The 24,722-nt window shown below is 46.3% G+C and overlaps 1 long non-coding RNA gene across 1 annotated transcript; it reads left to right on the top strand.

Moving 5' to 3' along the window:
* The first annotated feature begins 21,737 nt into the window (after positions 1 to 21,737).
* Positions 21,738 to 24,402, top strand: LOC146203232 (uncharacterized). The gene is made up of 2 exons (XR_014702337.1): positions 21,738 to 21,989; positions 24,260 to 24,402. It is a non-coding gene; the product is annotated as an uncharacterized LOC146203232 (long non-coding RNA).
* Positions 24,403 to 24,722: the final 320 nt, after the last annotated feature.

Here is a 24,722-nt window from a genome sequence, read left to right as displayed (position 1 = left end):
AGCAACATTCCTGCCAAGGTGGTTGCCTACCATAAAACCCACATGCCATAGCTGCCATTCATGGCAGCCCAGAAGTAATGAAGTGCTGACTATAGTGAAGTATTCTAGTTCACTGTAGTGCTGACGAAACACATTTGAGATGTTCAGTGAGTTTACACAAGATGGAGTTGGTAATAGGGTTATTAGTCATCCAGTGAAATTTACACTGTATTTATTTTGTTAAACAAAGCTCCTTTTGTGAAGTAAAACAAGCTAAAATTAGCCACGGGCACAAAGTAGGCAAATGGCAATACATATTGAAATACTTATTGTGAATTGTTTTATTGTCGGATTCCATTGAAGGGACACTAAGGAGGATGGAAAGCAGTTTTCCTGTATCGCTAAGATACAGTGTTCTAATCTTAAAGAGACGACACCAGTCGCTTTGGGACATTAAACGCCACAAACCATTAAAGAGACCACTTAAAATGAAAGCAGAGGTTTTAAAAGGATGGAAAGTCCAAAAAACAGAACAAAGATGCTGCCATTGCCGGCCAATTTTGCAAGTAAAATGCATGCTTCCACACAGAAGTTTTGGTTCAGATTACTGCAAGATATATTGTGTCATGATCCACTCTAATGTGGCAGTGACACGTCCTTTTCAGCAAGGTCATTATGAATCGACTCATGGAAAGGCTTCCAATTTAAATTTTCTCACCAATAAATACTATATGCCACGATTGCTGCCAGACAACACAGCCATAATGAGAGAAATAATCAAATATTTACTGAGACCAATGACTCAATGGAGTTGTACTCAGTGTCCCTTTAAAAGGGTGCATTGAAGCATTCAAGCAAAGTATGCACTGATGCATGTAAGAAAATATTCTGAGGTAACACAATCTTTGCTCCAACAGAAGACTGACAAATTCACTACAAAGAGGGAAAACAGCTGCCCAGGTACACTGGTACAGCATATACAGCAATCGCAATAATTAGCAGACATGCATTGCATTTCACAGAATGTCACAAAATGTGTTCGCTATTTTAAATGTAATGGCATTAAATGTGCAAGCATATTTTGCAGATTGCAGAGATTTATTTGTTGCTTCAATTATTTATTTCATATATATGGCCACACCTTTGGTCAACAAAAAAAAGGGCGTGTAGGGGTAGGTTTCTCTCCTGGAGGAGCAAGGAGAGAATCATTCTCCTTTAACCAGTTGACAGTGGATTCATCCAAATGTGAAGGTCCGATGTTCGACGACCCAAAAGTTACCTAAACGGGCATCTCTGCCAGCCGTCGACCAGAGCATATGCAAGGGAGGTGGTCATGTGTAGCCTAAGCACGGACATCTGCACGAAAGAAGAAAAAAAAAAAAAGAAAAGAGCTCACATTTTGGGTATCACATCAAAAATATGTGTAAGCCCACTCAGCAACCAAAAATGACGGACATTGTGCATGCATAAAACACATGAATATGTCAGCGCAACTTAACAGTGTTGGCCGTTCATGTCATATCGTAATTATGGTGCAGCGAGGCTTGCTGATGAATTAAACAGGCTCTGATCACAAACCTCTCAGCAGCACCTTCCCAGAATCAGTGTCCTGACCTTTCAATAAGACAGCTTTCTCCTCCTTGCATTGCTAGAATGTATCAGAACGTTCTTGCTCACAGCATATAAATACGATCAATATGACAAATACCGGTATGAGGATACCGGTATGCTGTCTAAAGAGACGAAAGATTTGATTAAGAAACACCAGAGTATGAAAGCTTCCAATCGAACAGACCAGATCAAATTGGCCGAGATATCAAAGCTAATCAATAAGCGCAAGGTGGCTGATATAAGGAAGTATAACATGGAGAAAATTGAACATGCTGTAAAGAACGGGGGAAGGCTTAAAGCGGTAAAGAAGAAATTGGGCATAGGCAAAAACTAGATGTATGCGATAAGGGACAAGGCGGGCAACGTCATCACGAATATCATTTAACGTCCCAAAGCGACTCGTGTGGTCTCTTTAAGATTAGAACACCGTATCTTAGCAATACAGGAAACCTGCTTTCCATCCTCCTTAGTGTCCCTTTAAAGGAATCCGACAATAAAACACAATTCACAATAAGTATTTCAATATGTATAGCCATTTATTTGCCTACTTTTTGCCTGTGGCTACTAGGAGCTTGTTTCACTTCACAAAAGGAGCTTTGTTTAACAAAATAAATACAGTGTAAATTTCACTGGATGACTAATTAACCATATTAACAACTCCCTCTTGTGTAAACTCACTGAACATCTCAAATGTGTTTCGTCAGCACTTCATTACTTCTGGGCTGCCATGAATGGCAGCTATGGCATGTGGGTTTTATAGTAGGCAACCACCTTGGCAGGAATGTTGCTTTGTGAGCTGCGTCGATTAGTGTCTGCCCAAGACTTGGACATCACTTAGGAATATACACGGTCAGCAGTGGGACGGTGTACATCGGACCTGTGTTGGCAGTCACTTTTTCAGAATTGCAGTGTTGGAACCAAGGACCATATGGCATTACCTTGGCCTGCATGTATGATAACACAACAAAAACAGGACATAACTCTGCCTACCTGAAAGAATTAAAATCTCCATGCAGGCCTTGTGCTCAACACATCATTAAAGGCAACAAGCACTCTTTGCCATGTCAGTCACAGCAATGGTTCTAGCAAAACTACTTTCGCTGTGTAGTGTTTAATATATTTAACAGTGCAAATTTACGCAGTTTTGTTACTCTTGCAATGATTTATGTCCCTATACCTTTTTTATCCCATAGCTGCAGTTGGCTATCATGACAACTGGAGTATTTTGTAACCACCCGAGGGTATTGAATGTCCTGAAATCGAGATGCATGTGTGTATTTTGACACTACACAACCAATATGCAGTCCGCAATAAATGTTCCTCTTGCGCTGGCAAGCAGGTCTTCGAAAATACAACACATCATTAGCATGATTGTGTGAAACAATATGAAGGGATATCAGTCCATATCTTTGCAGTTTTCACAGCTGGCCTGTTTTTTTCCTAAGGCAGAGGAAATAAATACTTGGCAAACTTTGTTTTTGGTGCATGCTGCAACTAGTCGCAAGGGCAATGTCTGGACAAAGATGGAATCATGAATGCAGCACTGTTTATTTATTGTTTTGACACTAGTCTACATGCTTGTCTACAATGATAAGCACAACAGGGCAGGTAGAAATAACATCGATCGAATAGGACGTCGTGGGATGTTTTCTGAGACAAAAAAAAAATAAATAAATATACAGGAATTCGATACAAGAACTGTCTAGAGCTAGAGCAGCTGGAAGATAAATACTGTGCAAAAATACCAGGACTTTCACAGCTTACGCTTCGAGCCTTCAACTTTAGGAGCAAAACTAGAGGCAGGACTGCGTCGGGAGATGTGGAGAGCATTTTTTCTTTGCGCGGGTGGTCTACCTCCCGGCACTCCTAAGTACAGAAGTTTACTTGAAAATATACCTGGGTTCGACGGTTGCATGACTAGCCCAGTAGGCGGGCAGTGAGTCGCTTGAGAGCTGTGAATAGCTGGCCTTCCCGGTTGAGGTTCTATTTCCCGGTTAGTCCCGGGCTGGCTATCGCACCGGAGCTTCATAATAGATTAGCTGTGCCAAGCTGCCTGCATCAATCGAACACCGAATTCCTGTTTGTACATCCGATAAAGGCAACGAAAATGGCAAAACAATTGCCCTGCGGATACACTAACCGACCTCTTGTCGTACAAATTACAGGCTCCAACCGGCCTTTTTATACTGGTATTTCGAGGTGATTAAAGTTTACCACTGCTGCTAAATAGTGGTGTCGAAGTCGAGGACAACGATAAAAATGACAGCGAGATTCCATTCAAGTACTCGATCGGAGACGAGTTTTTCGCATCCCATGTGTTGCGCTGCTTGCGCTGTACTTACACCTCAGTCCGAATTGTATACGTACTTCCGGATGATCCAAAGGCAGTGACTCGTATAAATTTCGGGAAATGCAAGTAAGTACATGGAATGCTGACCACACCACTTACTTGCAACACACTGCAGGCATGTTCCATCGACAAGGGCGGGCTGACACGCATTGCAGAACTAGCGTCGCAGAGTCCACAGGTCGGAGACGGTGCTATCTGTAACTAAGAGAACGCATGGGAATATCACAGCATGCCGCTTGACGAACAGCATACGCAAGGCCGAAGCTCAAGGAGTATTATAACAAGTGGAAAGGAACACGGCCACACACGGCCACTCGGCTACGATATTCAAACTACGATGCGAAGAAACCCGTCCGCCACCATCGCCACAGCCAAGTCCGGCTTGCGAGCGATCACGGAGCCGGCGACACTGGCGACCAGCTATCGGCCTATCGCTAGAAACAACGACGAGAAGCGGCAGACATTTTACAAACAAAACATAAAACAAGTTTTACGTCATATCCGAAAAGTTATTCCTCCTCACTTCTTTCAGCTGGCGCATGCGCAGAAGCGACGGAGCATTCCAATAAAGAAGGTCTGGTGGCACAGAAGAGATGCATGTGCGCTCGACGGACGAAACGCATGCGAAGCGCGAAACAATCGCAGGGATAGCCGGCCTTGCGATAACAACTCAGAAGAATCAGGACACCTGTGTGATGTTACAGTAGGTACGCGACGCAACATATCACTAGAAATGCTCCACACGCGACGATTCTGCCGTTGTTTACAGCACCTACTGAACAGTAGCCGCCCGCCGTCGGTTAGCTGCACGCCGCCATCTTCCCACGATCCAAGTTGCCAGCTTCAAACCATCTTCATGTGCCAGATTTAGCAAGTAAAATTCATCTGGCAACCAATGAACAGTGGGATAATGGCGGCAATCACGCGGTCACCCCTCGAATGCATTGGGTGAACGGGCAGCTTTCCCTCTAGAGTCTTTGTATTAACTCTATGCTTCAATGTAGCAGCGCGCGGCACCGCGCGCCGTTTGCCTGCCTTCCCCTTCGCTGCTGTATTCTTGCCATTGCGGAGGTTTTGTTTTGCGGTGGGCGATGTGACTTCTGATACGAAGAAGCCACCCCGATGACAAAACCATTGTGCTAGGTTGCCGGACATGCTTACGGGAAAGGCGCCACGAATCGAAAGATATGAAGCTCGGAAAATAATGGGGGCGAATATAAATACTCCCTAAAGGATATAAATACACGATGACCTGATCACATCAATGACACGTACACCAGCCTAGTTTTTCAGTTGTATTTCATTCTATGGCCTTGTGGAAACAATAAGCCAGGGGAAGGGCAAGCAGGGCCAACTAGCCGGATTGTCGACATGCTGCATCAATTAAGGAAGCCACGAATGTGAACAAAAAGGAGGACCAGTAGTTAGGAAACAACTTTATTCAACGCATTACTAAGCGTCAAGAATACGCTGGTATATCTGTTGACCACAGCCAGCATATTATAGCTGAAGTGCGTGATTAATAGGCTAATATTTCACACTACTGGGTATATGTTGCTAAATAGAGTCTAACAAAACTTGAAGTTGGGCAAGATGGTGCATTGTAACTTGGCTGAAGATAAAGCGCACGGGAAGACACACAAGAGAAGAAGACACGCGCTAACTCACATCTGGTTTATTTGCAGCAATAACAGCAAATATATGCTGAAAAGGGGTCATGCGCAGTACACAACAATCACATAAAGACAGAGAAAAAATATAAGGAATATTACAAAACATGATAAAGGAATATCACAAAACCCGATCAAGAAAACTGATCTCTGCCTTCCAGAGCCGCACCGACGTATCGCTGACACACCTATCTCCCCTTTTCCCGATATGGAATGCCTCCAAAAGCTCAGGCGCTGTCTTATCACGGCCTCTGCCCAGAATCTTAATGTCAGCCAGTCGCGGCTCGCACGCAGTGCAGTTCGCGCAATGCGCTGCCAAATTTGTCCCTCCACTCCTTAAAGCCCGCAAATGATCCCCTGCTCGATCATTAATACAGCGCCCGGTCTGGCCAATGTAGGCCTTCCCACAGGTCAGCGGGATCTCATATACGAACCCCATGCAGCAGTCGACAAACCGCTTAGCATGTTTTTTCTCACAACCGCTCGGTTTTCCAACACGCGAAATGCATGAGAAAAGCTCCGCCATCTTCTTCGGAGCGGAGAACACCACCGGCACGCCATGTCTGTTCGCCACTTTCTTCACGTGGTGCGCAACCTTATGTATATACGGCACCACAACAGGTTTAGCCGTATTTCTCACCGGAGCAGTTTTCTTCCCAAACGGCTCGCTTGGTTTTCCGGTTCCCTGTACTTTGTACTTTTTGTCAAAGAAGCTAGCAGTGGAGCCGCCGTTCATCAACCCGAGATGCCTACTAAATGCTTGTTTTCACACTCCTAGAGCTCCTGTCAGGTCCTTCCCTATCGATCAGAACACTGTCTACACGAATATAGCTAATTCGTAATTGTGCAGTTATCTGAAAATTTCCTGATTAAACTGCTGATAATGGACGGAGGATGCGCAACTGCAAGCTTTTAAGATGTGTTCAATAATGACTTGTGGCAATTTTTATGCACCTTTCTTCCATAAACAGCGTCGACAGTAAATTAAAATTCACGATCCAGAAGGCAGGCGCGACAAAAAGGTGCTGACAGCTGCGGCCTATTAGGAATACGGATACAGCTTTACACGTTACACACGTAAACCTACGTGTCTCTGTACTCTTTATCACCGCGACCGTGAATCACAAACCTCAGAAAATTGGGCAATCGAGCGCCGCAGTGATTTTTCACACAAACGCCTTAATTCACTTTTCGCCAAGTACACGCGTTTGCAGTTAGAAACCTCTTAGTTCATCGTATAGCACCAGTAGTAGCACAGCTTGCTAATATATCTAACCTCTGCATAGCTGCCACATGCATATCTAAAAAGTGTGGACGAAGACGGTGCGTTTTTCTAAAGCGAGAAGGCCGCGGTCGCACGAACGCAACCCCTCAACCAGCAGAGCGTTACATTGAAGTCTGCGGTGGCGCCACCTAGTGCATGTAACACGGACTGCGTCAGGCAAGGAGCCCCCGTGAGCCCACTACCCCATCCTAGCTCGCGGTCTATGGATCTGCGTGGGTTCACGCGAGAAGACGAGAGGGTCAGGGAGCTTCTGGATCCAGCCGGCAATGCGAGCGGTCGTCTCTCGACGTCTCTCCCGGCAAATGCCGGAGTACCACGGCGTCTGCCGCGGGAGGCGGCGAGAGTGTACGGTACCGGTCCCGCGCGGTCGTGCACGACGGGTCCTCCCGTATGAGCCGCATACACCATACCTGCCACGGCCGCTCAATGGAGGCGCACTTGGTGCGGCCCGTCGCGTCGCGCCTTAATGGCCGGCGGAAGCGCGTATTGGGAGAAGTTACAGTTTCCGCCGTCATTCTTCGCGGGGGCGCCACCACTCTATGACGAGGCGCCGCCGGCACGGACGAGCAGACGACGCGGAAGGAGCGCGCTGGCTGTGTTGGCGCGTGTTTTCGTTTTGACTACTCAGCATAACCGCGTGGTTCTGATAGTTCTGCATACGTGTCATCGGTGCCTGTGTCAACAGTGTCCTAAGCGTATGCAGCACATGCCAGGCAACTGCTGTGTGCCGATGTGCACCACGAAAGCAAGAAAAGATCGGTTACCATGAGTTCCCGTGCGATTCACAATTAACGTCGAACAGCATGGCTGAAAAACACATCTCGGGAGGGCTAGGACGGAAAAGGAAGCCGGTGGGAGCTGAGTGACAAGTCACTGGTATACTCGCTGCAATTCACAGATGACGATTACAGGAAGAACATAAAACTGAAGATCCTGCTTCCTTCAGCCGTCTCTCCGTGTTCCCGAACTGCCCACATTACAAGTTAAGTTACTCACGCGGGCTCATGCTGAGCCAAACAACCTTGAAAAAAATGAATGTGCGCAGACCAATAGATATATTTTTCCCACTTGTTATAGCTACACTTCGTTTCCTCCTTGGCAACCCTCCGTGTCATCCTGAAGCATGTGTGTTTCAAGATAGCTCCGCCACGATCACTTTTATGACAATCCCAAGCATCCTTGGCCGACCATTTACCTGTGGCCGACGTTCGGAAAACGGTCGGCAGCCTACTTAGTCGGCTAGTAAATCACGGCAAGCGGTCGGCCCGGAGGTAGCCGCCAGCCATTTCGGCAAGTATTTCGCAGCGGGCTTTGGCCCGACTTTCCGGGCAGACTAAATGCCGCGCACGGCGCCAGGTTAATGGCAAGAGTGCGGCAATGCGTCGGCCCGACTGTTGAGGTGGTACATTGAAAAAAAGTTATGAAGAGCACGACTGCTACATTTTTTTTTAAATTTGCCTGTTACTTGGCTTTGGTTTTTCGCGATGTTATATGTAATTTGCGCTTAGTATGGGACAAAATGATACATTCTATTTAGTGTAAATGTTTTGTTACATTAATTAATGCTATTGTTTGTTTAACTTGTCGCTCACATTTTTAGTGAACCCTAGAGCTGTTAGTAAAATTATTTACCGAGTTCTGATAAACAGCAAGCCACAAGGTGACCGCGATTCATTATACTGTTTGCTTGTTACGATTACGAAGCGCAGCAGTAGGTGATGTAACATCAGTTATATTTTGGCGCACAAGCTCCCGTACACCCCATTTAGCCCGTATCACTCACGGAAATTCGTCCGCTATATTGGCAGGGCAATTGAGTAGACGCAACTTCGCATTGTAAGGGAGGAAAAGGCTATTGTGTAAAATAAAAGAAGCGGACAGAAAAGAAAAAGGCACACGGGGGCAGACGTTATGCGTAGGGCACTGGCAAGCCTTGGCCGCGGCGAACGCTCCGGCAGGCAAGCAAAGAGACAAATTCTAAAAACACGACTTCGCAGCTGGAGAAGAAATGCGTACACGGAGGGAGACCCGGACGAAACAAACCGACCACGCGCTCGGAAGTTTCGAAGGAAGGGCGGAAAAGATGGGGAAATGGTGGGAAGGGCGGGGCAACTGTGTAACCTGTGGGATTCGGGCTTGCTGCGGCTGCCTTTTGCGCGGCCGCCGCCCGCTTCCCAGTTCTCCCCGTTCCCTTTCTCCCGCCTGAGGCGGCGGAGAGGGGCTCGAGCGACTTGTCACTGTCGTTCGGGCCACAGCTCCGCCCTGGCGTCCCAGTGGCTGTTCTCATTGGCGCCTTTTGGCGGGAACACGGCACCGCTTCGACAGCCGCGCTCGCGCGACTGTCCGAGCGGAGCCCAGAGGGAGAGCCCTCCGAGACATCGCAAGGTGCGTACGCTACTGTTCTTGTCTGCCGGCCTTTGTCCGCGCAGACCAGTGTGTACTCGAGTTCGTCTGCTCCGGGTCTTACCTGAGAGCGAAGCTCGAGCCTGTCGATCGTGATCCAACGATCCGCGACAGGCGTACCTTGCGGTGGTTGCCCACACTCTCTCAAAGGAACCCTTTGGTCACTGCGAGAGAGATCACAGCACGCCCTTGCGTGCTTGCGGCGCGCACTCCGTGTCACTTGTGCGCGCAGGGGAGCCTTGCTCCTCGCGCGCTCCCTTGACACGGTGACTGCGTATGTGTGTGTATGTGCGTTTGTAAATATGCGTATGTGCGTTTGTAAATATGTGTATGTGTGTGCGTGTGTGTGTGTGTGTGCCGCTGGACGATGGCGTTTCAATAAACGTCTCCTTTGTGAACTTGGAGGTTGGTGTCCTTGCAGCGAAGTGCTCTCCTCCCGGTGGAGGTTGAGTGCGCGCTGCAGTGTTTCAGTGCGCGCGCGGTGACGGCTGATCGGGGCTTCGGCTCGCGCGACGCTCGAACCCGCGGTGGTTGGTGGCCTATGTCCACGTGGAAACCACAAACCCCCGCAGCTCGAAAGTTGGTGGCGAGCGTTCCTGACTGAGCGAGAGAAGAGATGTGTACACGCCGACTTTGAAGAGAGCATGCAGTTTTGTGGTATTTGTATACTATTTTTGAAGGAGCTCTTTTCGAACAAAGTTGTCTTACGATCAAATATATGAAGAAAAAAAAACGAAGGAAAATGATTATTGTCTAGGTTATTAATCGCATACTTTTTTTCTCAAAACAGTCTGGTAAAGCTAAGAGCCGCGAGAAAACGGGCCAGCGTCCTTGTCATTTGGTTTTGTTTCTTTGCGTGTGGCCCATTCATCCTCTTTTACGACCTGCCGGGGTGGGACGGGCGGCTCTTTTCATTTTTTTTTTTTCGGAAGTCGGAAGGGCGCATTATCGCAGCGAGCGGTCCGATTCTACAATGGACCGGAAACTAACCCCCTCTCCTCCCCCGCTTCTTGTCAACAGTTCTTGGAAGACTCGGCAGCTTGTGCTCGTGGGTGCGTGCTTTCAAGTTCATTGCAGAAGAGCGCGCAAGGACGCTGTACGTGCGAACGAAATGTTGGAAATGTAAGCGCGTTTTCCAAAGTTGCGCGTTATTAGTTAAAATTACAAGACAGTCAACTTTGTTACCTTCAATAACTAGGCGCTGGACAACCAGACCTCTTTTTCATTCGCATTTATATATTGTCAGGACAAGTGATTGTAGTAGTTTTCAACCGCTGTATCCTTTCAGTAACTCCGCCAAGCCATCCTGAAGTAACGCGCTCCTCTGGCGCGTTTGGACACAAAAAATCGAAGATGCTCCGCTTTTCCTGTTTTTTTTTCTTCTTTTTTCTTTTTGCTCAAATAATGGGAGTGTGGTTTCATAGGAACGAAACAGTTGATTTTTATTTATTTTATTAGTATTTCGCTTTTGTTTTATGATTGTTTTGAATTAGTATGGCTTCTATATTTTCTTGCTTGTTACTGTCCACTCCTGGTCCGCGAGAGACATATTTTCTCAACGCATACTGCATATCAATATGAGTTTGAGACCTCTATGTTATACAGAGTGATTGAAAATTAAGAATATTTATTGAGAGCTACACGAGGTACGCGCAATAAAAGAAGCTAATTGAAAAGAATTCTTTCCTGAAGCAGCTGCCGCAATTTCGGGTTTTTGTTGTGGCTTGCAGACTAATAATATGGAGAACTTTTAGTTTTAAGGCGTGAACATGTATCGGAAGTGATTAAAGCGAATTATCTGTCGTACGTACTAAGCCGAGAGATCGCTTGTAGAATAGCCCTGCATATGGAAGGAATGCTGCATAGGTCCAGAAACTTAAGACTTCTGCTTGAAAAGTACCGGGATAAGAAAGTAGAAACGATCATGACGTTGTAGGCATGAACTTCAACCATTTGCATAGCAGGGAACCAAAGAAATCTTACTGATAAACATGGAAATAGCAAAGCACACTGGGACAATAAATAATGTTTCAGTAAAACAGCAAACAGTACCGAACATATAAGGAAACGGCAAGAAATATATAATGCAGTGGGTTTCTGGTCACACGTTGTATATCAATAATGAGCAGCTGCAACAGGAATCCCTCGGGAGCTCTTACCTCCTAACAAATTTCCAGACAGTCGATTGCTCGATCCTTTGTGCTCACACATATACGCGTGAGCCGCGGGCTTGCGTCTTTCAAGACAAGAACCGAGTTCAAATCACTTCGATGTACAAGTGACCTTCCTGAGGTGGATGTGCCGCGTCAACAACCGCCGGATAAAGCTTTGCTCTCCAAGAGCTAACAGCTGGCTATATCTAGGTGAGATGCACTAGCATGGGGAACAGTAGACAACGGGGTCACCGAAAGAATACGATCGACCGCGTTCCTATTCTGCCAAATAATCAATCCCACGGACATCACTACACGTTGTTCGAACGCTTCGCGCGGCCTTTCAGTGTGCGACGAAAAAGCTCACGGCGTTAGGCAGCGGAATGTCCAAGCTGCGACGCAGTGGACACGTGTGTGAGACTCGACCTGACCAAAGTTGATACAGTGCGTATCAATATGCCAGCTGTAAAGCCTGTTTTAATTTGGTGGGGATCGAATACGCCACACTCAGTGCGCCACCGAAAGTCTCTTACAGCATGCGGGAGATTGGGTCAGGCGTCTCCCACTTCGCATACCTTTGGCACATATGTCTAGGGGCGCAGAATAGCAGAGCGCTTCGCAGAGATTAGATACTGCTATGGCTATCATGCTCCGTCTACAAACATCTCCTCTAACTATGCGAACACGTGCGCCTGTCTTTCCCCTGATCATGCACTACAAACATCTGCCTTCTACTTCCAAGCTAGTATAAAGGCCGCCAACGTAACCTATGTGATCCACTAACTCGGATACCCAATAGCGCACAACAAAGGGCAGAATGAAGACAAGGCAGAACCCAAATAGGCGCCACCACCTAGCTATAGTGAAAATATAATCAAAGTAGATTGACTTTGCAAGAGGAATACACAAGAAAACACGTGTTAAGCCATGCAGGGTCGTATCATTCGGAGGCTGGATCAATAAACAATCAAGGAACACAGATGTGGGAAAGTTGGCACCTGTGTGCACTAGGCTTTATCAGAAGTTTCGCGCATACGTTAATTAGCTATAACTTTCGGATGAACAAGATGTCCGAAATTATTGAGTTAATAGTCTATCCCGACATCGTCACGAAGCCGTGTGTGACGCATGCACGTACGCACGTCTGCAGTCGCACAGAGTAAATTGTTCCACGGCCTTACACAGTGGTACGATGGAATAGTTAATAATAATTGAAAGAAGAAAATAAAAATTAGGGGGACGCTCAAGCTTCCCCTTAACTTTCTACGGGATACAACGCCTTCTCATTCTTTTATCTCTCTATTTCGGTGGACAACCGCAGTTAATTGTAAATTGGTTATAGGAAAGTAAAGGCGCAGCATCTGTCACAGATCCCGGTGGGAACCTGGACCGCATCTCCATATTTACTACCACATTCCGAATATTTCAGACAAAACTCGACAATACTCAAGCGAAAACCGGGTTAGCGAGGTGGCTTTTGGACCAAATGAGCTGTAACGCTTCGCATATATACATATATGCTGCACTCTCGATAGACGAAACTCGGGTATATTGCCGACATGATGATAAATGGAATAGCTTGGGACAAATATTTGCCTGCCTCAGTTGAAACACGGGGATTAGGAAAGCTATATTCCTGATATATCAATATGCCGAGGCCGACTGCCTTTATCCGGAACACAAATGCGGTCTTGATAGTTTCCAAATAAAAATGAAAGGCACGCAAAGAGCCGATCGCCCGGACGATTCGCCTGTCGAACGTAACTTCCTGCGAACACAAGCATTGTGCAAGAAGTAACCTTTGGTTCTTTTGAGAAAATTCAAAGGGATTGCGTTTTGAGAATCCCGCGCAACATGACGAGGATCTATCGGCTCCTGCACCAGTGGCGGTCTACATTGTGTTAAATTCTTCAACGTCAGCCTCACACGCAGAAATATGGTATGAAATGCCAGAATATATATAAAGTTATTCGAATCTCCTTTTCCAAGCCGCGTATTCACTGCTGCTATAATATATCATTAAATAACATTGTGCATATCAAAGTAAAGGCTCCAGCAATACAGCAGGTTTCCCCTCTACGTTCCATGAGGCAGTCGGCTTAGCAGGAGAAAAGTGGAAAATTCGCATCATTGAAACAGCTATTTTTATGCAACATTGAATTATACCGCGTGCATGATATATATTGACAGTATATCATTTGAGCCTGCTGACAGAATTATACATTGCGCAACATAAGGTGAAATTAACTGTTATTTATAAGCTTTAACCGCGCGCTAATTGAGCGGCGACAGGTATGGTACACTCTGTAGTTGATCGCGAGTTGTCATGGAACTTATGCTTGAATTTGTGAACTGGTAGGCGCTGATTGTCTGTTTGAAGCATACTTAGTATTAAGTGCCTAAGATTTGCGCGGTAAACTGCTTTGAACCTAGGAATGTAATTGCTCATTTTTTTTATGGTTAAATGGTAACCTCTGAATTTAAACAAGCTCATCATAAAGTTAACCTATAACATAACCCTAAGCAAACCCACGGTAAACCGACCAGATCACGTGCCTTTAAGGTTTATATGTTAACCGTCAATTACTTTTGCCAGTGCCCTCGACACCTATCAGTCCTAAACGCCCTTAAATTCGTTTCGCAGCCGTGAGTTTACCTTTCGTACGGGGTCAAGAAAAGAGGCGGTGAGCTTTTATGAGCTTTCATCCGGATCCGGTGCTCTTTGCCCTGCGACCTTCTACTGTTTTTCATGGATCCCTAGAACAAATGAACAAAATATATTTTTGTCAGAAACTTGCAGCAGTTACTATGTGGTTCAATCGGTATTTACCAGCTTGAGCTCGAGGTCACGGGCTTTAGTCGAGATGCAGAAGCCGCATTATGATGGAAACCAAACGCGAAAACGGAAATGTGGTTTGCGATTAATATGACAGCCCGAGGGGCTCTAATAACCCACGTACTGCTTTGGGAAGTATAAATTCGCATGGACTATGTAATCTCTGCAAAAGCACTCATAGTATACAGTGTTCTGCAACTTAACCGTCTTGGAAAATTTTCACACCTTGACCGGTGGAAACACTTTCCAAGACGGTATATCTTGCTATTTTGGCTAAATGAAGCTGCAGGTATTCTACTGCCCCACACTTGGTTTGTGTGGAAGATATTCGATTAAAAGAACATTACATGTATTCGCTCCAAGCCATATTTTTTCATGCAAAGAACTACAGCCGCTGGTATCAAGACGAGGGCTCTGCAGAAGTCGTAGAAAAAAGAAAAGAAAAGAAACGACCTCGACGCTTCTTGAACGACAAGGGAGGGGGGCGGGGGGGGGGGGGGAGGGGGCGTGAAGAAGAAAGAAAACTGCTTCTTGCTGCGCGGGACCCGCTGCCCCCCATCGGTCCATCTCTTCTCCCTGCGGCAAAGCGGAAAGAACCACGGGGAGGCGAAAGGCATCCAGGCACCCTACCGCGGGGGCGACAGGGATGCCGAAGTGGAGACAAATAGCGGCGAAAAGAAAAACAAACGAAAAAAAATTGAATGCACCGCACGCAGAGAGATTCTCGCTGCTTTTGTAGCTCCCCCCCCCCCCCCCCCCCCCCCACCCTTCTTGAGGTCACGTGGCCAAATGGCGGGAAAACACATCCCGCGCGAGCTAAGATCATATGCGCGGCGCCACTCAGTCGACGGCCAGCCTCTGTGTGGGCGTGATGCCTACTGCCTAATTTTATCGTCCGCTTTTATTTCACGCAAATTCAATCTGTCTCAACCTCCTGCAGCAGTCAGCGTTTGAAAAGAACAGCCCACATATGCAGCTGATGATTGCAGCCGCTCTGTACAGATTCTTCGTGCCGAAGTTCACCAAAACATGCGTAAGTACATGATCTTTCGGGCTTGATCAGAGGAGCTTTTTGCTCGATTCGATATTATACTGAACATAATAATGTATTCTTTTGGATCATATGTTCATCTTGTTATATACTCCTTGCATCTTTATATATATATATATATATATATATATATATATATATATATAATTGGTGTGGGCGCTGATCGCGCAGGAAGACTTGCTGAGCCGTTTGGAAACAAGGCTGCGGCTGGCCGCGGTGGCAGAATTGGCTCATTTTGCTGCAGTCTGGGTCCTTGGGTATCTCCTGCCCCAAAATGCTCGCCTTTTAATATGGAGGGACACTCACTATACCGATCAGGTAAGTCCAATTAGCACAGATTTTGTTCGATACGACAATATACTGCAACTGTTTCTGGAGCGCGTATATATATGCGCATCTTGTTACTACCTACATTTTTCTTTTTATAATCGATGTGTACGCATTTTGCTCTGATTGCGCAGGAAGACGTGCTGAGCCGACTTGGAAATGAAAACGATGCTGCGGCGGTGGAATTAGCTCTTTTCGCTGAAGTCTGAGGTCCGATCTCCTCTGCCCCAAAACGCCCGTCTTTCACTTCTTCGTATCGAAGTGCATGCACTGACATGTATAGGGACCGGGCAGCTGTACGGGTGGCGCCGCCTCTCGGCGCATTGCCAGCGCATTGGAGCATACTGTTTGTCGTTGGTTTGTGTGGAAATTGGAAATCCTAAGGTTTAGATGACGTTGTGCGTGAATATACTATCCTCAAGAGAACAGAAAGTTGGGCTAGTTGTGTGAATATGTCCAGTGAAATGAAGTCTGGCCAAACAAGGCTGGCGAAGCGTGGTGCGTTGTTGGCTCCACTGGCAGCTACGCAAACTCGTCGGACGTTTTTAAGTCGATTCATTTCTACGGGTTTACACAGAAGCATGAGTGGCGGGTGACCTAAGCATGGTTCTTTGAAAGGAAAAGGCACGAATCTACGTATTTGATTACTGTGTGGTCATGGAAAGTGCCGAATTTTTAAAATTCCGCTTGCTACCGGATGCTCTGTACCTTGTGTTCACCAGGAGTGACGGCACGAGAGTCTCGGAGTCGAAGCCGCACTCCTTCATCTGTAGTCACTTTATTGACAATTGGACATCGAAGTAACCCAACAACGTAAGTTACAACGCTAGCATTTCCCCGCCTGTGTACAAGAAAACCCCAGCACGGAAAAAGAAAAGGCAGATCCACCATCGTCGTTCGGGCTGCGTTACGATCTTCAGTGATGGGCAGAGACAATGTTTGTGCAGATACTTTCGCTGACATAGTCAAGGATAATTTACTTGTTTCTCTTAAAAGAAAGCAGATAGGAGACATGAACATTTCCTATTACCATGATCTTGTCATTTTTCCTCTTTTCGTTTGTCAACCAATGAAAATGCGCTGAGAGCTCTGCGTTGATACTCTTAGAATTTGTTAACATTTGTTTGTGGCATGTCCATTTTGCCTAATAAAATCACTCATTTCACAGCTCAATACCGCATGGTCACAAAATCTGCTATCGGCTTCATATAAAAGTCGAACAAGAAAAAAAAAACACAATTTAGTGTGTGGAAACGAGCATAAACATAGATTTTTTTTTTTTAATTTCGAAGGCCGTGTAGCAGTTTTTTGTTTCGCATTCACGTTGCACCTGACACGGCTTTACGTATTTTCTCAGCAGCGTCCATTTCCTGGCCCGCCTAAATACATGTGTTTCTCATCGGCGTTTTAGTGAACGTGAGATTTCCTGATTGTGGCGTAGTATGACAAGACCGTTTTACCTCTCAGAAATTTCTTCTATGGCCAATGTAAACAGATTTAGCAGCAGTCCGGCAAGCTGCAGTGACATTAAAGTTGTCAAAGAAATGGCTTTCAGTTATCCGGATTCCTTTACGTGCAAATAGAAAACTACATACATGGTCGTGTCCCCTCACACTCATCAGGTATCGAGGTCAGCTAGGTATTGGCCCCGCAAGTTCGTGGTACGCTGAGAAAGTAGACCACCTTAGCGAACGAGCCATCAGAGGGATTCATTTAACAATAGAACGCTCTCTTAGTTGCCGGTGGCTTATCTTACAACACAGCACACTGTGTTTTTTTTTTTCGATTCTATTCAACAGTTTGGCAGTATTGGACTATTGCCTTCAGATGTTCAAGGCAGGTGCGGTCGATCGCAATTGAACTTCCTGCGCTGAGAGAACGCTAGCAGGAAATTTAATTTTTTTTCTTTGCAGAACCTCCGCAGCATGTCGAGAGAAAGGCATGTATAGTATAATATTTTCTAAGTCAATTATATGTATCAGCTCCGACGTGTTCAACAAGAGCAATGTAGTATATGTAAAAATGATGCTGAGGTGGTATTACTCATTTGGCTTATATTATGATTAAGTTTGATAGTCTCAAGGCCGGGTTCAGTGAGCTATTGTAGCGTAATTGTGCAGGAAGACCTGGAAGTATATGTGTGTTTGCTATTCCAACCATAAATAGGATCCTACTTTTGTCTTGCTTGTTTATTTTTCTCCTTTTACAGCTCTCGTTGCAAGGTTGAAACTGGAATGTCATTTGCTATTATTCTACTCTGAATCGTTTGAGCCTAGCTATTACCAAAAAAGACAGGTGCAGCATCTTTTTCATTTTACATATGAACGCTGACCATTACAACTACCACTACTACGGCGCCACGGCTACACGGCTCGGTGGTATTTGATCTTCAGGCTGGTTTCAACTAGACCTAATATAAGATGGACGCGCAGTCGCCTTAACAAGTGCCTAACGAAGGTGTTCCTAGCACATGGTGATATCACGCGCGCGGCATTTTCGAGTATATAAAAGAAATACCATGTGCCGGGCGGTTTCAAAAAAAAAAAAAAAAAAAAAACACGCACGCCTTGCCGAGAACGGCCCTTTTCTTTTTCAAGATTTCCCGGTCAAAAAATACTCCTTGCGATTACTCAACGCAGCTCAAAGCTCTCATAGCCACACCGCAAAACGACGGGTAGGAACAGGCTCAAAAATGCCTCGCAGAACGGAAACGACTGCGCCGCTCAGCTGCCTCGGCATTCCGCTGTTTCGGCACTCCGCCGCGGGCGGCGCTGTTCCACCGAGGCGACGGTGGCGCCATACAACGGGCGCCCGATGTAAGTCAAATTAGCGCTGATTTTCTTCTATACGATAATGTACTGCAACTAATTATGTATTGTTTTGAGACTCATGCGCATCTTGTTACTGTAAATGCATATTTTGTAATTGGTGTGCGCGCCTTGCGCTGATCGTGCAGGGAGGCGATATCAGCTGATCTGGAAACTGGCTGCGACAGTGGAAGCTCGTTTCGCCGAAGCCCGAAGTCCTTGGTCTCCTCTACACTAAAACGCTGGCCTTTCACTTCTTTATGGCGGTGCACTTGCCGGACAGGTATTAGCGCTGATTTTGTTCGGAAAATTCGATTATCCGACTCACATCGATGGAACGCATGCAACCCAGTTAAATGTCAAATGCTATCACTGATATAAATATTGCAGCACCCCTCGCCACAGGAGCGATCAGAAGCTGTAAATCATCGCTGCTGCCAAGCAAGCTCGTGCCAGGACTGAGTACAAGATTTATGCCGTGTTTATTATTTTATTTTTTTTTGCTGCTGTAATGATGTCTATACGTGAAAATTGATGATTGAGTGATGCGGTATGCTGGCAAGGTAAGTGAGCCAGCGCGTTCATTTTGTGGATTTTGGAATTATACATGTGATGCACACAGATCTGAGCCGTTTCACATTGATTTTGCTCTGTGCGCTTGCTTTCTGGGCAAGCAGTTGAATTTTCATCGTACGGATTATTTCCTGGTGCTCACATGCTCATGAGGTGTTCAGCTAACTTGTTTCAAGCTTTAAACATTTGCAACGGGTTCTATAAGCTTCTACGAGTTGGGCTGTCTAAATAGTCGTCTTGGCTGGTAAGACAATTTTTTAAATAATGCTCGGTTGTTAACGAAAATAAATCAGATGACTTATCGTTAAATATTCGGTCGCTTTTGCTGTAAAAGTTCCATCTAGTTTGAGAAAATTAAGCTGTATTCTACGGAATAAACTTATTGTAGGTTTCATGTAAATATCGCGGAAACTGTTTGTTCTGCCGCTTTGGAATCCCTCATACGCACTCTATGACAAGCGCGGACACTTGGTTTTGCTAGAATTATTAAATTGCAGCATTAGCATGCAAGAACGCGCTTGGGGACGATAAGGTTCGAGTGCGCTACGGTTGCAAATTGCGACATCATGACTCCAGCAAAACGAAGTGATCGCGCCTCTTTCGCGGATTCACAGATTCTGATTACCTATTGCGGCTTTGCGCTAATGCGTTTTCAGTCGGGTCGCATGAAAGTCAGGCGCATAAAATATATAGATGTGATAGTGCAGTTGGTGGCAGTGAGCAAAGACATTTATTCTACCTTTCCACCCTATATTTGCCTGCAATGTAAAAGTCTAGGCGAAAATGAAATATTTAATTAAAACACTTGTCTTCGTACAGCTGACCAAGATGGAACCTGCCGCAGATCCGACCAGTCGCAGACATCAAGTGATCGACAGGCTGCCAAAAGAAGAAGACCAAGCCTCAAGCCTATCTTCCATAAGTGGCACACGCGTGTTCTATAGTCAGTCATATATCCACGCTTATTAAAAAGCAAATCGCGAGCTTTTTCTGAACGCTGTTGACAAATAAATTTTTCACCAAATACTGCAGCTTTTGTTTCTTCATGGCATCAGAAAAGCTATTGCTTTTCTTGATGCATTTGTATGTGCTACCCCGTTATATATACATGGGCTACGATATATTAAATGCATGGCATGAATACCTGCACGAGGGGCGATGCCGGCCACTAACCGGCGTCGGGAAGCAACCGGCCGACGTACGGTCTTTCGTCAGTAAAATAGCTAGGGCAGACAAGCGGCCGACCATACAGTAACGCTGGCAAATGGCCGGCCCACGTGCGGCAGGTGGTCGGTCTCGTCGGGCCAAAAGGTCGAGCCGTAGTCGATTGCCGAAAATCGGCCGACGTTAGGTCAGTGTCAATCCCCGACGCCGGCCACTTTTTGGTCGGCCCTACCTTTTGCCACACACTTTTTTTTTTGCTTGGGATGCTACTGCGGCAAAACGCAAAGTGCACCGTTGGTAGGGTGGCTTGGTTTCATCGTCCTTTGCGATCTTTGATCACGAAGGAAGGAAATCGTGTAAAATACACTGGACAGACGACGCCAACGTAACTCTAGTCCACCTTTAGTCCTACGGTTGCTAAACTGTGCATACAAACTGCAGTGCTGCAGTCGCTCGGAAAAATAGTGCAAGGTGCAAGTGCAAGTAGAGTCCCTAGAAGTATTTGCTAGTCTGCCGTCCGAACGGGGTTCTCTACGGAACCGGTTGGCCGCTTCCCGGATGAAAGCGCAGGGGGCGCTGCACGCATTCGGAGCGCTCCGATAAAGCGGAGGGGCTTCCCTAGCAAAAAAGACCAATAGGGTGCGTTATTGGTTTTATAAGAATCGGTATTGGTTCTGTAGGTATTCTATCTGCATTTCTATGAGACTTATTCAGAAACTCATAAATCTTATAGACTGGTACATATTTGTCCTATAGGCAATAGTATTGGTTTCATAGGTTTATCGGTTGGTTGTATAAGAAAAGTATCAGACCAGTGCAGAAGCCCATACATCTTATAGGCTGATACATGCTTGTCTTGTAGACTACTACATATTGGTTCGTGTGTCTGATACATCAGTATGCCTTTGTTTATGGGTCTTGCATGCAGGATCAGTACGTTGGAGATTTTAGGTCTTTGTCATTGTTTCCTTTTCCATCTCGGACACATTCCCAAAGCTCACGCATTCATCCCGTTTATTGAGTGTTGCCGTAACGTACAATATTAGCCGCAATAACAATTGAGAACGCTGCGCGCGGTCTCAACAAACTACGTACGGTTGGAGCCGCAAGACGCGCGGCGCTGTTGCTACTGGATCACTGAATGGAGATGGGAAAGCACGCGGATATAGCACGGCTCTGTCGGGGCCCAGCTCAGTCACAATCACCTACATGTGCAGAGCAGGACGGTGAAATGGATTGAGGCGCGCGTCCAAGCAACTGCAACGCTGCAACCGCCGCCGAAGCGAGAGGAGTCGACATCGAGCACGCGACGAGTACGGCTCGAGCTGCCGACGCGGTAGCAATCTCTTTCTCTATGGTGGTGGTGGTGGTGGTGACTGTGGTTTATTTTTGGGGAGGGGGTACTGGTCACGTCTTATGTTAGCCATCTTTGTGGCAGCACTCTTGGTGACCAGGGGGAAGGGGAAGTTGGGATTAGGGGAAGGTTGGGGAGGGGAAGGTTCTATGGCGGTAGCGCGATGCCGGCGGCGCTTCGCAGCGGAGAGGTAGGTTTCCTTTCTCTCACTCCCACTCCCGCGCAAGCGTTCCCGTGCTGGCCTCTCTCATCCTCCTTTCCACCTCTCCTCTGGGCGCGCATGCGCAGCTCCGTAGAGGCATTGGCGCTGGCGCGATCGCTGATCGGGCGGCAGTTTGGTCGGTGCCCTGTGTTTATGTTTTCGCCGATTTTCGGGGTGCTTCTCGAGGATATCAACGTTCCAGCGCACGTTCAGCTTTTGATCAGGTGCGTGTGCATCACTTGCAACTTCGGGCTGACGTTTATACTTTGTCAGTGTATGATGTGGCTTTGCGTTGCAGAATGCCGTTGCCTGCACGCCAACAAAGGAATTTGAATCGCGCGGTGTGATATAACGCAGCGTCGGGTTTTAAAGTTGTCGGCACGATTTCTTAAAAGTATTGATGAAACTTTTTAGCGTTAATCTGTTTTCGAATATCGTGCGCACTGTGTTTAAGTGGCAGAGCCTGTGGTGAGGCGCAAGGCGGAATGTTGGTTCAGCAGCTACCTCGGCGTTCAGTAATGGCGGCGCCTCTCCTAACTGCCTCCGTATGAATACGCGCGCAATCGCGGTTGCCGGTATATGCAAGGTCAATGTACAACTGGTCGCGCAACTTGGAAGAAAACGCGTGCAGCTGCCTACTGCCAGCGGCATCAACTCGATGATGAGGGCTCCTGCGAACTGTGAGGCAAATTACTAGCTTACAGAAAATAAGATCTGCCAGAACTCCAAAGAACTAGAAAGTAAACATAATATTCGCGCTCAAGAATGAATGCAGTTTTTGTTTCTTGCGTAAGAAAAAACGTGTCACATTTTTAATAATATTTTAACTTGTTTCTAACGGCCTCTCTCGGCCACTCATTATCCGCTGCGTAGTTGCCCAAAGCTCAGATATGGCTCAGACCAAAGCGTTTTTCATCCGCGGAATGGTTGCGTCATCGGCCCCGGTTCAACGTTCATCGTTGCGTGCTGCGTACAGAGTGGGTTATCTGTAACAAACAGTCAGTATTTCATTCTGCTGGTTGTGGTAGAGCTTTACAGCAAGGCGAAGACTGTCGGTGCTCGATGAGAAACTGGTTGCCGCTGCATGTGCGCATTTCCGGACGATGGGACAATGCTGCGTCACAGCTCGGCGGCTCGGCTCGGCCTCCCAGCCACGTCGCAAAAGTGGTGGCTTGTTTTACGGATACACGTCTGAATGAGCGGCGTATCGCTGCATGTTTTAATTGAACGGTGAAGGTGAAATTTTATTGCCCCCAAGACGCGTGCCGCATTGATCTAAGTCCGTTCCGCTCCCTTTGCTGCGTGTTTTGCTTACTGCGTCGTATTACCGCACCAACGTTCGCTGAACGTGCTTTAGCTGTTATTACAGTGATGTTCCTATTGTCAATGGGATGCTTAGCATGTTAAATGCTTAAGTTGTAAATTTGTAACCTCACATTGACTCCTTTTAGTGGCAAATGAAGCGCGAGTAAAATATGGGAATCATGAACAGGGCGAGATTTATTGGAGCGAAGCTATATCTAGATATTTTCACTTCTCAGACGCATTAACTTCTAAATACTAGCAATCCCAATTTGAATTGCTTACCTAAGCTCTTACAGGTTGGCGTTCTAGCGCTAGCGTTAGTTATTCCGTTCGTTAGTTTTTGTTGTTCTTTGACGCTGATATGTACTTTGTTTGTTAGCAAGATCTTTCACCCTTTTATAATCTCACCGCGTCTCGTTTGGAGACCTACGCTCAGGAAATTTTGTTATCACGAGGATTTCATGAAGACCGTGACGAATGAGCGGTGGTCGCTCTCCTACACTTAAAGATTTCATTGTCGTGAAGCGTCTATGTAAGTAATCGTGAATTAATAAAGCCTGGCTTTCTATGCAGCACAGCTTCACTCATTTATGCCCTTAGTGAAATGCCTCAAGCCATGTGGTTCTATCCATGTGCTTGCCGAATTCACTTGAAGGCCCTTGTTCACAAACGTGCCCGAAGAAATAAGCCCCAGAATGCTTTTACATGACGCGCGACGAAAGACTAGGCTAACGACGACGGAGGCAGAACGATGCTATGATAAGGTGGTTAAAGATGCCGTAACATTTCAGTTAACGTAAAACTTGACAGTAGAAATCCATGTCAAGTAAAGTTGGCTGAACAGTTACGGTGTCCATTTTTCTGCCTTATCCGAGCATCGTTCTGCCTCTGTCGTTATTGGCCTTGTTTTTCGTTCATAAGTAAAAAGACAATCAAATTCCCCGCCAAAAGTACGTTACTGTGACGTCACAAGCAACGTCACGTGTTTGTTGTGCCTCACAGTTCGCAGGGGGCACTGGGAAACTAAAGCCTCGCTCAGAGTCGACACGCAGGCTTCTATGGGAGTTACGCTACCATTTGTTCTTCTACCATGGTATATGTGTGGACCGATTTTTTGAAGTCATGGTGGTGTCGCGTTCTTGAGATCGCTTATTTTTCAAGCTGTAACGCAATTTTTTATTTCTTTCAGGTGCCTTAGCATTCGAGAGACTACATCATCGGGCCGAAATCCGCAATCTTGGAATCGAGGGCTACCTGGATGCAGTCAATGTTTGGATTATGTGCCAGTATGCGTTGCCGCTGTCATTGTGGATTAAAATGTGTATACATGCACCTGCTGCGTAACTCATCCCTAGAAAATGGAACATAGCTGCCCTCTCCTTTCAGGTGTCCGGAGAGGTAAAACACCCGCAGCTACTCGATGAGACCAATATTCCATAGGGCCTACAAAACCAATAGGAAGCCTACTGGTTTTGTAGGTCTATCAGATTATTGACAGCTATGGGTGTACTAGCATTACAGACCTATCAGTTTATCAGATGCCATAGGACTGATAAAACCATAGCCTATACGACCAGTAAACAATTGACCTATAAAACCAATACTCCAGTAGACCTGTAAAACCAATCGGCTAGGATACCCATAAGACCAAT

This window comes from Amblyomma maculatum, chromosome 1 (genome assembly GCF_055883805.1).
Source record: "Amblyomma maculatum isolate TAMU_Amacu chromosome 1, ASM5588380v1, whole genome shotgun sequence".
Classification (NCBI taxonomy): domain Eukaryota; kingdom Metazoa; phylum Arthropoda; class Arachnida; order Ixodida; family Ixodidae; genus Amblyomma; species Amblyomma maculatum.
Note: the sequence above shows the minus strand (reverse complement) of the source record. Positions and strands in the feature narration are given on the sequence as shown.